Source organism: Rana temporaria, chromosome 13, assembly GCF_905171775.1.
Source record: "Rana temporaria chromosome 13, aRanTem1.1, whole genome shotgun sequence".
Classification (NCBI taxonomy): Eukaryota; Metazoa; Chordata; class Amphibia; order Anura; family Ranidae; genus Rana; species Rana temporaria.
In genome coordinates, this window is record NC_053501.1 from 43,971,853 (window position 1) to 43,984,560 (window position 12,708).

Sequence of the window (12,708 nt, forward strand, 5' to 3'; positions counted from 1 at the left end):
CAAACGCAGTAATTTTGCATTTGGGGCATATGTCCCTGAACACATACATCTCTAAACAGTAGTACTGTTCAGTACAGCATTCATATTTCAATGTGTCATAGATTTTAACAAGCTGCTAGCAGCAGTACTGGATGCTGCACCTGTGCTTCCTGTGCTACCCAAAACACCAGGATCTGAAGCTGAGGAACCAAACTGCCCGTGTATATGTAACATTAAGTTGTTAGAAACCTGGAACCTGACTTCAGAGCTATGATCTTGAAGAAAATAATAACTTTACATATAATATATAATACTGCTGTGTTTCAATCCACTAAAAACATAACATGTAAAAGTGATGAAAATAAGAACTAAGTGAATTTGCAACACGTGTTGGTACTAAAAATGAAAATTATTAACAGGTTTCATTCATTTTTCACAAGATTTCCAACTACATCCACACCATCAGAAATGTGTGCATAAATGGTGAGGCTAGTCCAGCAAAAAGTGGTCATGGCTACATTACAATGAATATGTGGAATTGTTAAGACGCATAGTTAAATATGCCTAATTGAAAATGTCCTGACTTCAGTGGAAAGAAGAAAATGTCCTGGCGTTAGTGGTAAGTAGAAAGAGAAATCAGTGGGAGGAATGCCCAGCACTGGTGGTTAGGTGGAGAAAAAATGCCTCATCGTTGGTGGCCAGCCCTGCAAATGCAAAAAACCTTTCAGCTATTCGCTTTTATGGTGGACAGCTTGGCCTGGTGATCACTCATTCCTTTCTGTGGTGGACAGCTTGGCCAGACCACTCATTCATTTCTAAAGTGAATACTATGGGGTAATTTTCAAATACTGGGACAGTCCTATGGGATTGCAGACACTTGGGAGGCATGTGTATGGGGGTTCATAAGCTAAGCCTAGCAAACATGAACAAGGTCATTCCTCGGCAGCAACAGTGCCCATACAGAGATAGATAGATAGAATCATTCAGCAATAGTGAGACAGAGAATGGATATTTGACTAGTACCCATCCAGCATGGCCTTTTGTACTATGCAATTGCTTCATAGGCATGAACATATTCTGTCCTTAGTTTCCACATGGGAATGCAGGCATTGTAAAATAAGTCTATAATGAAAGTCAGATGTTTATGTTTCCAAACAATTTGAAACAACCTAAAATATCCCTTAGAAATGAGATGACAACCACACAATTTGTCTCTTTTTGGACAAGGTGGTGACCAATCTCATGACACATCAGGAGGAACATCGATCTGATAATTTAGAAAACCTTTTCTGTTCATTATTGTTCCCCCTTAATAGACAGCACTTTCAGTATCAGTCTGTACTATTCTCCTCCTCCTCTTTGCAATGGCATATACAGAAAATTCTGCTTTTACAGGTGTCAAAAGAAGGTTTCAAGGCTTATGTGGACAATGTCAACTTTTCATTACTTCTCTCTGCAAGTATTTATAAATGCTTTCCTTAGTCAATTATGAGGTCTGTATGAGATCGCGATTATACCCTCCACTGTTCCCCTAGCAGTTTCTGCCACAGATTCCTGTTTAGTAATTTTTATTTACTGCAAGAACCTTATTGATTACACTACTACCACTCATCTATGTATATTGGAACAATGTAAAGCCTCAGAGGGCAACATAATCAGTCTGCAAATGCAAATGCTTTATAGATACAAAATTATTCAATGCTATGATGTTACACAACTTACTAGGTCTTATTTGGTACGACAAAACAAAGGGCAATAATGTAATTATACTGTATGTGGTAACCTACATCAAAAGAAGAGCAACGAAGATGATTTCTAGTGAGTTACTATGGTTTTCTGCACTTTGCTTGTTGAGTTTGCCATGTGGAATAAATTCCAAAAAATGATATGCTTTGACATTTATAGCATTAACTTTTTGGGCTAGGCATCTTGTAATGATACTGGCTGCACACTTCTCTTATTAGGCCCTCAGCAACTCTTTTGCCTAGTACACACAATCGGTTTTCCCGGCGGTAAAAAATCTGCCGGGAAAGCAGAGGGGAAAATCGAGAACCTGCTCAGTAACTTTTTCCCCCTACACACGACTGGGTTTCCTGACAGGAAAACTGCCATGAGAGCACACACGGACGGTATTCATGGCCAAAAGCTCTCAAGGCAGTTTTCCCGATGGGAAAACCGGTCGTGTGTACAAGGCTTTTGGCTATGGAAGGCCACTCATAATGTGGCTTTCCTCAACCCTCTGAGCTTTATACAGAGGGAAATGAATGACTGGCCATTTATATATAAAAAAAAAAGGTTGTGTAGTGCTTCATTAGAACACAAGGTAGGGGGGCTTAGAGGGGCTCTAGATACCTGCATGCACCTCTGATATAGAGGAGTGGTAGGGACCTAGAGCAGAGCACTGATAGTTGTTAGGAAATGTATAAGTTACTTGTCCCCTAGTACAGTACTACAAAAAACACTAGTTTTATTGAATAAAGCAGTAAGGAATGTAAAGATAATGGGGGTAATTCAATAATGTATCTGCAACACATTCCTGGTGGTGTGGATGTACATGCAAACATTTAGCCGGATTCTCAAAGACTTACGACGGCGTATCAGTAGATACGCCGTCGTAAGTCCGAATCCGCGCAGTCGTATCTTTAAGCGTATTCTCAGTCTGAGATACGCTTCTCTGTTGCTAAGATACGAACGGCGTAAGTCTCCTACACCGTCGTATCTTAGCTGCATATTTACGCTGGCCGCTAGGGGCGTGTACGTTGATTTACGCCTAGAATATTCAAATTACCTAGATACGCCGATTCACAAACGTACTTGTGCCCAATAAGCTGTTTACGTAAGGCGTTTTTCCGGTGTAAAGATAAACCACCAAAAAGATGGCGCAGCCCATGCAGGGTATAGACGACGGAACAGCCGTCGTATTTTACATCGTTTGCGTAAGCGTACGTGAATGGGGCTGGGCGTAGGTGACAATCACGTCGAAAGCATTGAGTATTTCTTATGTGATTCTGAGCATGCGCACGCATGCGCCGTACGAACGACCTTCATTTACATGGGGTCACGATTCATTAACATACAACACACTCCCTACCTGCCTATTTTGAATTAGGCGGGTTTACGCTGGGCCATTTGCGCTATGCCGACATAACTTAGGAGGTAAGTGCTTTGTGAATACAGTACTTGCCTCACTATGTTACGTCGGCGTAGTGCAAATGGGATGCGCTACGCCGACCTAAAGAAGCGCCGCTCTACCTGAATCCGGCTAATTGTGTCTAATTCGTGAAACCTGTGTGACCCCTAGAACAAATTCATGAAGTTTTTATTTGCAACACTTTTACTGGCAGTCACTACTGATGGTACAAATTCATAAAGAAATACCACCAGATTAGTTATAAGGAAAGTGGAGGTAAATAAGACCTCTTCTACATTGGAGTAAATTACGGTGCATGTGTAAATATTGTGTCACAGACAAAAATGTTGGTCTGAGACAATTCTGCAACAGATACATATACAGTGACACTTATGTGAACCTGTTGCAAGATGCATCATTTGTCATTACAGTTATACAAAGCACCCCTAGTAATACTTTTTCTTCACCTTAATTATGGCTTGTGATCTAATTGCTGTAATGAATAATATCCATTTACACAAGTTGCATTTTTTTTAAACGTTTATCTTAACAAGATAATAAAACGGAGTATGTGTATTTAATAAGCTTTATGCATCCAGTAGTACTGACATTCTAATATAGACAGGGATAAATGCAATTATTTTGAAGGTATAGGTGCTGTGATCAGGGCTTTTTTCAGGGGGAACTTGGTGGAACTCAGTTCCACCATCTCTGGCTCAGACCCTTTGGTGTCTGCTCACCACAATCACTTGTAAACACAGAGGTCCGGTTTCTGCATTTACAAGTGACAGCTCTGCACTCTGTGTATGTATTGCAATCCTGGTATTTAATGTTCCTTTAAGACCCTCCTACTGTACGTGAAATCTTACCGACCACACCCACTATTTGATGTGATTTGGAGGGTGTGTGTAGAGGGAGGGGTTTTGTGGGATCATGGTTAGGTTCCAGCACCTATTGTTTGAGAAAAAAAAGCCCTGCCTGGCTGTGATACTTTTTGTAGTGGATTCCACACAATTTGATGTGCAAAGCCTAGCTGTGGTTTGCATACCGCAACTGTTGTTGCTATTCTTCTGAGTTCAATAAAGTTCATTTCATAAAACAAAATACTGAATTGCATTTAGCTGCTGAGTTGCAGTGCTTGTACTGAGATTCCTGTACACACAAGACCACTACTGTAAATGTTATAAACTGTTCATAGTTAGGTGGTCTATACCAACTAGCTAGATTGAGTTCTGGTGTTCTGTCCTGGCAAGTTGGGTTGAGTACTGTTGTTCTGTGCTGGTAAGTTGGGTTCAGTACTGGTGCTCTGTACTGGTAAGTTGGGTTGAGCACTGGTGTTCTGTGCTGGTAAACTGGGTTAAGTGCTAGTGTTCTCTGCTGGGAGGCTGGGTTGAGTGCTGGTGTTCTCTGCTGGTAAGCTGGGTTGAGTACTTCTGCTCTATGCTGGTAAACTGGGTGGGGTGCTGATGTTCCATGCTGGAAGGCTAGGCTGAGTGCTGGAGTTCTGTACTGGCTAGCTGGGTTAAGCATTTGTGTTTTCTGCTGGCTAGCAGGGTTGAGTGCTGATGTTCTGTACTGACTAAGTTGAGTGCTAGGGAACTTTCGCAATGCTTAGTGTGTTTCTGCATCAACTTGCACCTTGCTCCTGCTAGATATAAATTGATTTTCACCACCTTCTGGTTTGTTGCAGACAGAAACTGCTGTCCCTATGCTGAGTGCCCTGTACATGCCTCCAACCAATGAACAGAACTGGACTTACACTTTAGCACTTTGCAGACCCCTTTATGTAACTTGCCCAACTTGGGTGATATTATCAGCACAACTTATTTGTAAAAAGTTGGAATTAGGCAACTTAAGAAGTACCTGTACTTGAAACATCTTTCTTCTATAAATTTGATGGCAATCCTAAAATAGATTGGGTATATTTCTTACACATCTCTGGGGAAAGTTTGTTCTATCTTCAAGCTTTGCTTTTAAAAGGTTGTTTTGCTTTTGTATAAGTATGTGCGATGAGTGATATGTGGTCACGTGGGCAAGCGAGTGCTGAAATACTTATACAAGAGAAAATTCTACAGACGTCAGTATGTAAACATTGTACTCAAACCTCATGCAGTACTTCTTAAATTTTTTCTAGAAAAGAAGCAATGCAGAGGTCACTCGTTTGCCTGACAACCAAGCAGAAAAGGGGGGGGGGGGCTCCAAGTTGCTGACTAACTGCAATCTGAAGAAAAATGTGTTTCATTAAAAAAACAAAATATCTGAAAATAGTTTCAGAAAACCATCATATATTTATTTTGGATCCCAGCATTATATAGAGCTTCATGACCAATACAAATTACATCACGATTTATTTATTTTTTATTTGTAAGTAAAGCATTATTGTTTATTTTTTATATATTTCCACACCCATATAAAAAAGCAATGTTACATACTATATATATATATATATATGTATATATATATATATATATATATATATATATATATATATATATATACACACACACATATAAATATATATGGCTCAACGTGATTGGCACTGCGCTGATAAGCCATTCACCTCTGCAGCTAGGGGTTCGGATTCTGGTCTCAGCTACATGTGAATTGAGTTTGGTGGTCTCAGCCCGGCTCCCGGTGGGAGTGCTATGCGAGGTAAGCCTGCGCTTAGTACGCTCACCCCCCTCCCCCAAAAACCACCACACTTACACGCACTCGAAATTGGGTTAACATGCACGCACTTTGACCACGCGGTCTCTAAAAAGAGAGGCGAAGGACTAACGGGGCTGGTTGAGCGGGCAAATCCTCTCACTCCCTTATAGGGAGTCCCTCTGCCCCGTGGGGCTTCAAAGCGGAGCAGGTAGGGCGGGCTGTGTGGGAGGACCCCCTCACACACCCGCCATTGCCACCTGGGGCATGGAGAAAGGTGGCAGATTGCCTCTGGGGGAGGCCTGCCTACTCCCAACTCCTGCAGTCCGGCTCCTCTCTCGAGTACACGCACAAAATACACTTAAAAAAAAAAAATATATATATATATATATATATATATAAAAGAAAAACAAACAAGGAGAACCATAACACATATACTTACCTTTTTTCTTAGCTTCCTCCTTCAGAGCCCAGTTGCGGATGCAAACACTAGGTCTCCCAACAAGATCCTTTAAAAGCACTGTTTAGGAGTGCCTTCTCACGAACTCCAGGCAAACAGCTAAACACACAGATGAATACATATATGGGAATTTGAAGCAAAGGGTTTGAATCTATAGGAAATATTGCAATTTTTCCACCAGTTTGCCTGGAAGCCACAGAATAGTCAGAACTTCCAAATCAAATGAAGTAATCTGTAAAGCAATATTATGGGTTCAGCCAAATAAATCAACATATTATCAGCATAGAGGGAGACTTTTCCCTCTAGTCCAGGGATCTTCAAACTATGGCCCTCCAGCTGTTACAGAACTACAGGTCCCATGAGGCATTGCAAAACTCTGACATTCACAGACATGACTAGGCATGGTGAGAAACGTAGTTCTTGAACAACTGGAGGGCCATAGTTTGGAGACCCCTTCTCTAGTCTAAACCATTGATCATAATTTCCTGTACACTAGAATCAGATCTCAAGAGTTTTGCAAGCAGCGCTATTGCCAATGCAAACAACCGAGGCAACAGTGGGCATCCCTGTCTCTTGCCACTAAAGGTATGTAATGGCTTGGATACAGTGCCTTGAAAAAGTATTCATACCCCTTGAAATTCTCCACATTTTGTCATGTTACAACCAAAAACGTAAATGTATTTTATTGGGATTTTATGCGTTATGCCCCGTACACACCATCACTTTATGTGATGAAAAAAAACGACACTTTCTGTGAAGTAAAAAATGACGTTTTTGAAACTTCAATTTTCAAAGACGAAGTTGCCTACACACCATCGTTTTTCTCACAATGTTCTTGCAAAGTGAGGTTACGTTCCACCACGTTTTACCATTGAAGCTTGCTTCTGGGCATGCGTGGATGAAAAAACGTCTTAGAAAACGACGTTTTTTGCTACACACGGTCAATTTCTGTGAAGTAAAAAGTGCACTTTTGAAAAACGACACATAAAATTGAAGCATGCTTCAATTTTTTTTGGTCGTTTTTTACAAGACATAAAACGACGTTTTCCCCCACACACAGTCAATTAAAGTGACGTTTTTAAAAACGTCATTTTTTTTCATCACATAAAGTGATGGTGTGTACGCGGCATTAGACCAGCACAAAGTGGCACATAATTGTGAAGTGGAAGGAAAATGATAAATGGTTTTTAATTTTTTTTTACAAGTAAATATCTGAAAAGTGTGGCATGTATTTGTATTCAGCCCCCTTTACTCTGATACCCCTAACTAAAATCTAGTCGAACCGATTGCCTTCAGAAGTCACCTAATTAGTAAACAAAGTCCACCTGTGTGCAATTTAATCTCAGTATAAATACAGCTGTTCTGTGAAGCCCTCATAGTTTTTTTTTTAGAGGACCTTAGTGAACAAACAGCATCATAAAGGCCAAATAACACACCAGACAGGTCAGGGTCAAAGTGGAGAAGTGAAAAGCAGAGTTAAGCTATAATTTTTTTTTTCTAAAATTTGAATATCTCACAGAGCACTGTTCAATTTATCATCTGAAAATGGAAAGAGTATGGCACAACTGCAAACCTACCAAGACATGGCCGTCCACCTAAACTGACAGGCTGGGCAAGGAGAGCATTAGTCAGAGAAGCAGCCAAGAGGCCCATTGTAACTCTGGAGGAGCTGCAGAGATCCACACCTCAGGTGGGAGAATCTGTCCACGGGACAACTATTAGTCGTGCACTCCACAAATCTGGCCTTTATAGAAGAGTGGCAAGCGGAAAGCCATTGTTGAAAGAAAGCCATAAGAAGTCTCATTTGCAGTTTGCGAGAAGCCATGTGATTGACTGATTGATTTATTGGATTTGTAATGCGCCAAATACTGACCCGTCAGGGAAGCGTCTAAGCGCAGAAGACATACCTGTAAATAGATAAATCAAGTCAGGGAAAGAAAATAGAAGGAAGAGAAAAAAGGAGAGCACAAAAAAAGCAAACTACCAAGGAACAACAGGGAAAACTAACGTGACTCAGCCTGCTTTTCCCTCAAAAAACCAAGTTTTTATCCTTTTACGAAAGGCCATAATGGAGGGGAGAGACCGGATAGAAACAGGGAGACTATTCCATAGGGCCGTTGCTCTCACAGAAAAGCGTCTACCCCCGAAGGTAAGCAGGCGAGCAGATGGACAAGTGACGAGACCAGCTGTAAGTGATCTAAGTCCTCGTGCAGGGGTGTATCGCGTTATCAAGGAATTCAGGTATTGTGGGCCCGTCCCATGATAAGCGCGATAGGCGAGACAGAGAGCCTTAAACTCAATGCGATCTACCACAGTGAGCCAGTGCAGTGATCGCAGGGTAGGGGTAATATGCTCCCGCCTATTTAAGCCGGAGATTAGTCTAGCGGCCTGGTTCTGGACGAGCTGGATTTTCCTCAGCCACTTTAGAGGCATACCCAAATACACAATATTGTTGAAGTCAATCCGGGAGTTGACGAGAGATTGAACCAGGACTTTCCGGTGGTACTGAGAAAACAAATTTTTGACCTTTCTCAAACACCTGATGTGATACAGTGCATTGTGGATACATTGATTGACTTGGGGTATCCAATTCAGATTACAGTCAAAAATTGTCCCCAAGACGCGGACTTGATTCACTGGAACCGGACACGGCCCAAGGCTCGTGGGCCAGTTTCCCAAAAAGACAGCTGGATCAATACGTCCAGAGATGAGAATTTCTGTCTTTTTAGCATGTAGACTAAGGGAATTGCGATCCATCCATTGTTTAATGTCTAATAGACAGGAAGCAAGCTGCAGGCCAGGAGCAGGGTTGGATAGGCTGTCAACGACCAACTGGACATCGTCTGCGTACAACCGATTAAACACTGCATGGGTGTCCAGCAGACTCGCAAGCGGCCGAAGATACACATTAAACAGCCATGGTGACAGGGCAGAGCCCTGAGGTACCCCACAACTCAGGGTGCTGATGGCAGATAGGAAAGGACCGGTTTTAACCTGAAAGGTCCTGTGGGTGAGAAAGTCTGAAAGCCAATGTGAAGCGGAGCCGGTAATGTGAAACTCGTCCCGAAGCCTGGCAATCAACATAGCGTGGTCCACGGTGTCAAAGGCCGCGGAGAGGTCAAGGAGCACCAAGGCAGCCGCTCCCCCCGCATCCCTGACTCCGAGCAGCTTCTCTCTGGTGGAAAGAATGGTGAGCTCAATCCCACGGCCCGGGCGGAAACCGCACTGCGAGTCGTGGAACAGACCTGTTGTCTCCGAGTACGATTGAAGTTGGAGAAAAATTTCGTATTCCACCAGTTTAGCCAGAAAACCTATAGCAGAAATGGGTCTGTAATTAGAAAGACAGCCAGGGTCCAAGTTGTTTTTTTTTTAAAATTGGTGTGATAATGGCATGTTTCCAGCGAGCCGGAAACACGCCATGGGTTAGAGAAAGATTGACAAGTATCAGGAGGTCGTTCACAACCAGCTCTGCATTCTTCTTCAAGAGCCAGGCTGGACAAATGTCACCATAGAAGTAGGAGGCCTTAATTTTTGCCATAGATTTTAGAAGATGTTCCCGGCTGACCTTACTAAAGGACGACAGGGAATTAGGCACTGAGGAATTTGGTTTGGGGGGGCAAGTGATTGGTTTCTGTGAGTCAGTCCCTAAGAGTGACAGGGGGTCGGATGAGGATTTGGGATATTCCAAGGGAGTTAGTTGTCCTATGCCTAAGCGTATGTCGGCTACTTTAGTAACAAAAGTATTAAGTAGATTGTCGCACAGAGCCTGCGAATGGGGTATATTCACCTGGCTCTGCGTAGGGGAGAATAAGGTTTTAACTATTTTAAAAAGTGCCGAAGCACTGTTATCGGCGTTATCAATAAGATTACCATAATGGGACCTTTTTTGCCGTTTTAAGGCCTGTGTATAAGCTCGGCATTGAATTCTATACTGCCTCTTGTCAGTCGAGTTTTTGGTCTTATACCAATGGCGTTCTAGTGCCCGACATTTCCTTTTAATAATAGACAAGGAGTGGCTGTACCAGGGTTGGTTTTTGCCAGCCCTGTGGCGATTTTTAGACATTGTTAAAGGAGCAACAATGTCCAAAATTGTATTTAATTTAAGTTCCCACACGTCTAATTTGGCTTCGAGGGCAGAAAGACTCTTTTCAAAGGAGCCCAGATCTACATCCTTGGGATCGATATTTACACATGAATAAAAAGCTTCTGTAAATGCCGGGGTTTTGATGTCATGTAACTTCCTATAAGGTTCAGTTACTGCCATTGGTGGGCCAGGGGGATTACCTTTTGGTATTTCATAGTTAAGATTGGCTGACAAGAAAAAGTGGTCGGACCAAATCACCTGTTTTGAAAGAGTATTACATATCAGATTCTTAGAACAAAATATGGCATCCAGCTGATGGCCCTTATCATGAGTTGGCCCAGAAACGGTTTGCAAAAGACCCAGGGATTCCATGTCCGCCAATACTTCTTGTCCCAATTTATCATGTTCTACATTTAACCAAATATTAAAATCCCCCATTAAAATAAAAAAGTCACATAAAGTTAGGCAGTGTAGAGCAAAAGCTGAGAGCTCATTCGCAAAGGAGCTATCATAGCCGGGTGGACGGTAGACCACTGCAAGCAAGATGGAGAGGTTATTGTCTAGACTACATCGGGTGAGGAGGTGCTCAAATGACTTAAAAGGTGCTGAAGAAACTTCTATACATGTTAAGTCCTCATTGTAAATTACAGCCACTCCCCCCCCTTTCTTGACAGGTCTACATTTAGCTAAAATCTTGTAATTCTCGGGCATGAGCTCATCCAGGTGAACCAGCCCTCCTGAGGAGAACCAGGTTTCGGTCAGGGCCATCAGGTGAAGGTCATTTTCAGTAATTAACTCGTGGATCTGTGATGCATTCTTGTATGTGGGGGACACAGCAAATATGTGGAAGAAGGTGCTCTGGTAAGATGAGATAAAGAATGTACTTTTTGGCCTAAAAGCAAAACGCTATGTGTGGTGGAAAATAACACTGCACATCACCCTGAACACGCATTCCCATTGTGAACCATGGTGGTGGCAGCATCATGTGGGGATGCTTTTGTTCAGCAGGGACAGGGAAGCTGGTCTGAGTTGATGAGTAGATTAATAAAGTATTCTGTAAGATGGATAAAGCCAAATACAGGGCAGTCTTAAAAGAAAACCTGTTTAGAGTCTGCAAAAGTCTTGAGACTTGGGTGGAAATTTACCTTCCAGCAGGACAACGACCCTAAACATACAGCCAGAGCTACAATGGGATGGTTTAGATCAGGTGTCTCCAAACTATGGCCCTCCAGTTGTTCAGGAACTACAATTCCCATCATGCCCTAGTCATGTCTGTGAATGTCAGGCCCCGTACACACGACCGGATCTGTCCGTTGGGATTTATCCGCGGATCAGTTCCAGCAGACAAATCCGGTCGTGTGTACGGCCTAGCGGACATTTTTTGGCGGACATTTGTCCAGCCGACCGGTTTACAAGCGGATAAAAATTTCTTAGCATGCTAAGAAATCTATCCGCTGGAAACCTGTCCGTCGGACTGATCCGGTCGTCTGTACAGACTCACCGGATAAGTCCAAGCGATCCCCATCCCACGCATGCGTCGAAGTGATTCGACGCATGCGTGGAAGTATTTACCTTCCAGGGTCGCGCACGTCGCCGCGTCGACAGCGCGGCCACGTCACCGCGTATGTTTTCCGTGGGGATTTTGATCTGATGGTGTGTACAGTCCATCAGATCAAAATTGGGAGCAGAAATGTCCACTGGAAACAGTCCGGCGGACCGTTTTCATCGGATATCCACTCGTGTGTACAGGGCCTCAGAGTTTTACAATGCCTCATGGGACTTGAAGTTCTGCAACAGCTGTAGGGCCGTAGTTTGGAGATCACTGGTTTATATCAAAGCATATTCATGTGTTAGAATGACCCAGGCAAAGTCCAGACCTAAATCGAATCTGTTGCAAGACTTTAAAATTGCTGTTCACAGAGGCTCTCCATCCAATCTGACGGAGCTTGAGCTATTTTGCAAAAAAAAATGGCCAAAAATGTCACTCTGTAGATGTGCAAAGCTGGTAGGGACATCCCCAAATTTCAGCGAAAGGTGATTCTACAAAGTATTCACTCAGGGGGGCTAAACACAAATGCACGCCAGGCTTTTCACATATATATTTGTAAAAAAAAAAACATTTATCATTTTCCTTCCACTTCACAACTATGTGGCCCTCGGTGCCATTGGCTCCCGCTGCTGTCAATCAAAGTCAGTGAGCCAATGAGAACAGAGTGGGGGCGGGGCCGAACCGCGGCTCCGTGTCTAAATGGACACACAAAGCTTCGACTGGGCTTGAGTGCCCCCACAGCAAGCTGCTTGCTGTGGGGGCACTCAACAGGAGGAAGGAGCCAGGAGCGCCAGTGAGGGAAACCAGAAGAGGAGGATATAGGTTGTTCTGTGAAAATCCACTGCACAGAGCAGGTAAGT

The 12,708-nt window shown here is 43.0% G+C and overlaps 1 protein-coding gene across 1 annotated transcript in view; it reads right to left on the minus strand.

The window, feature by feature from the left end:
- SLC25A21 (solute carrier family 25 member 21) overlaps window positions 1-12,708 on the minus strand; it is a 397,660-nt gene that overhangs the window by 77,890 nt on the left and 307,062 nt on the right. The window lies entirely within an intron of this gene.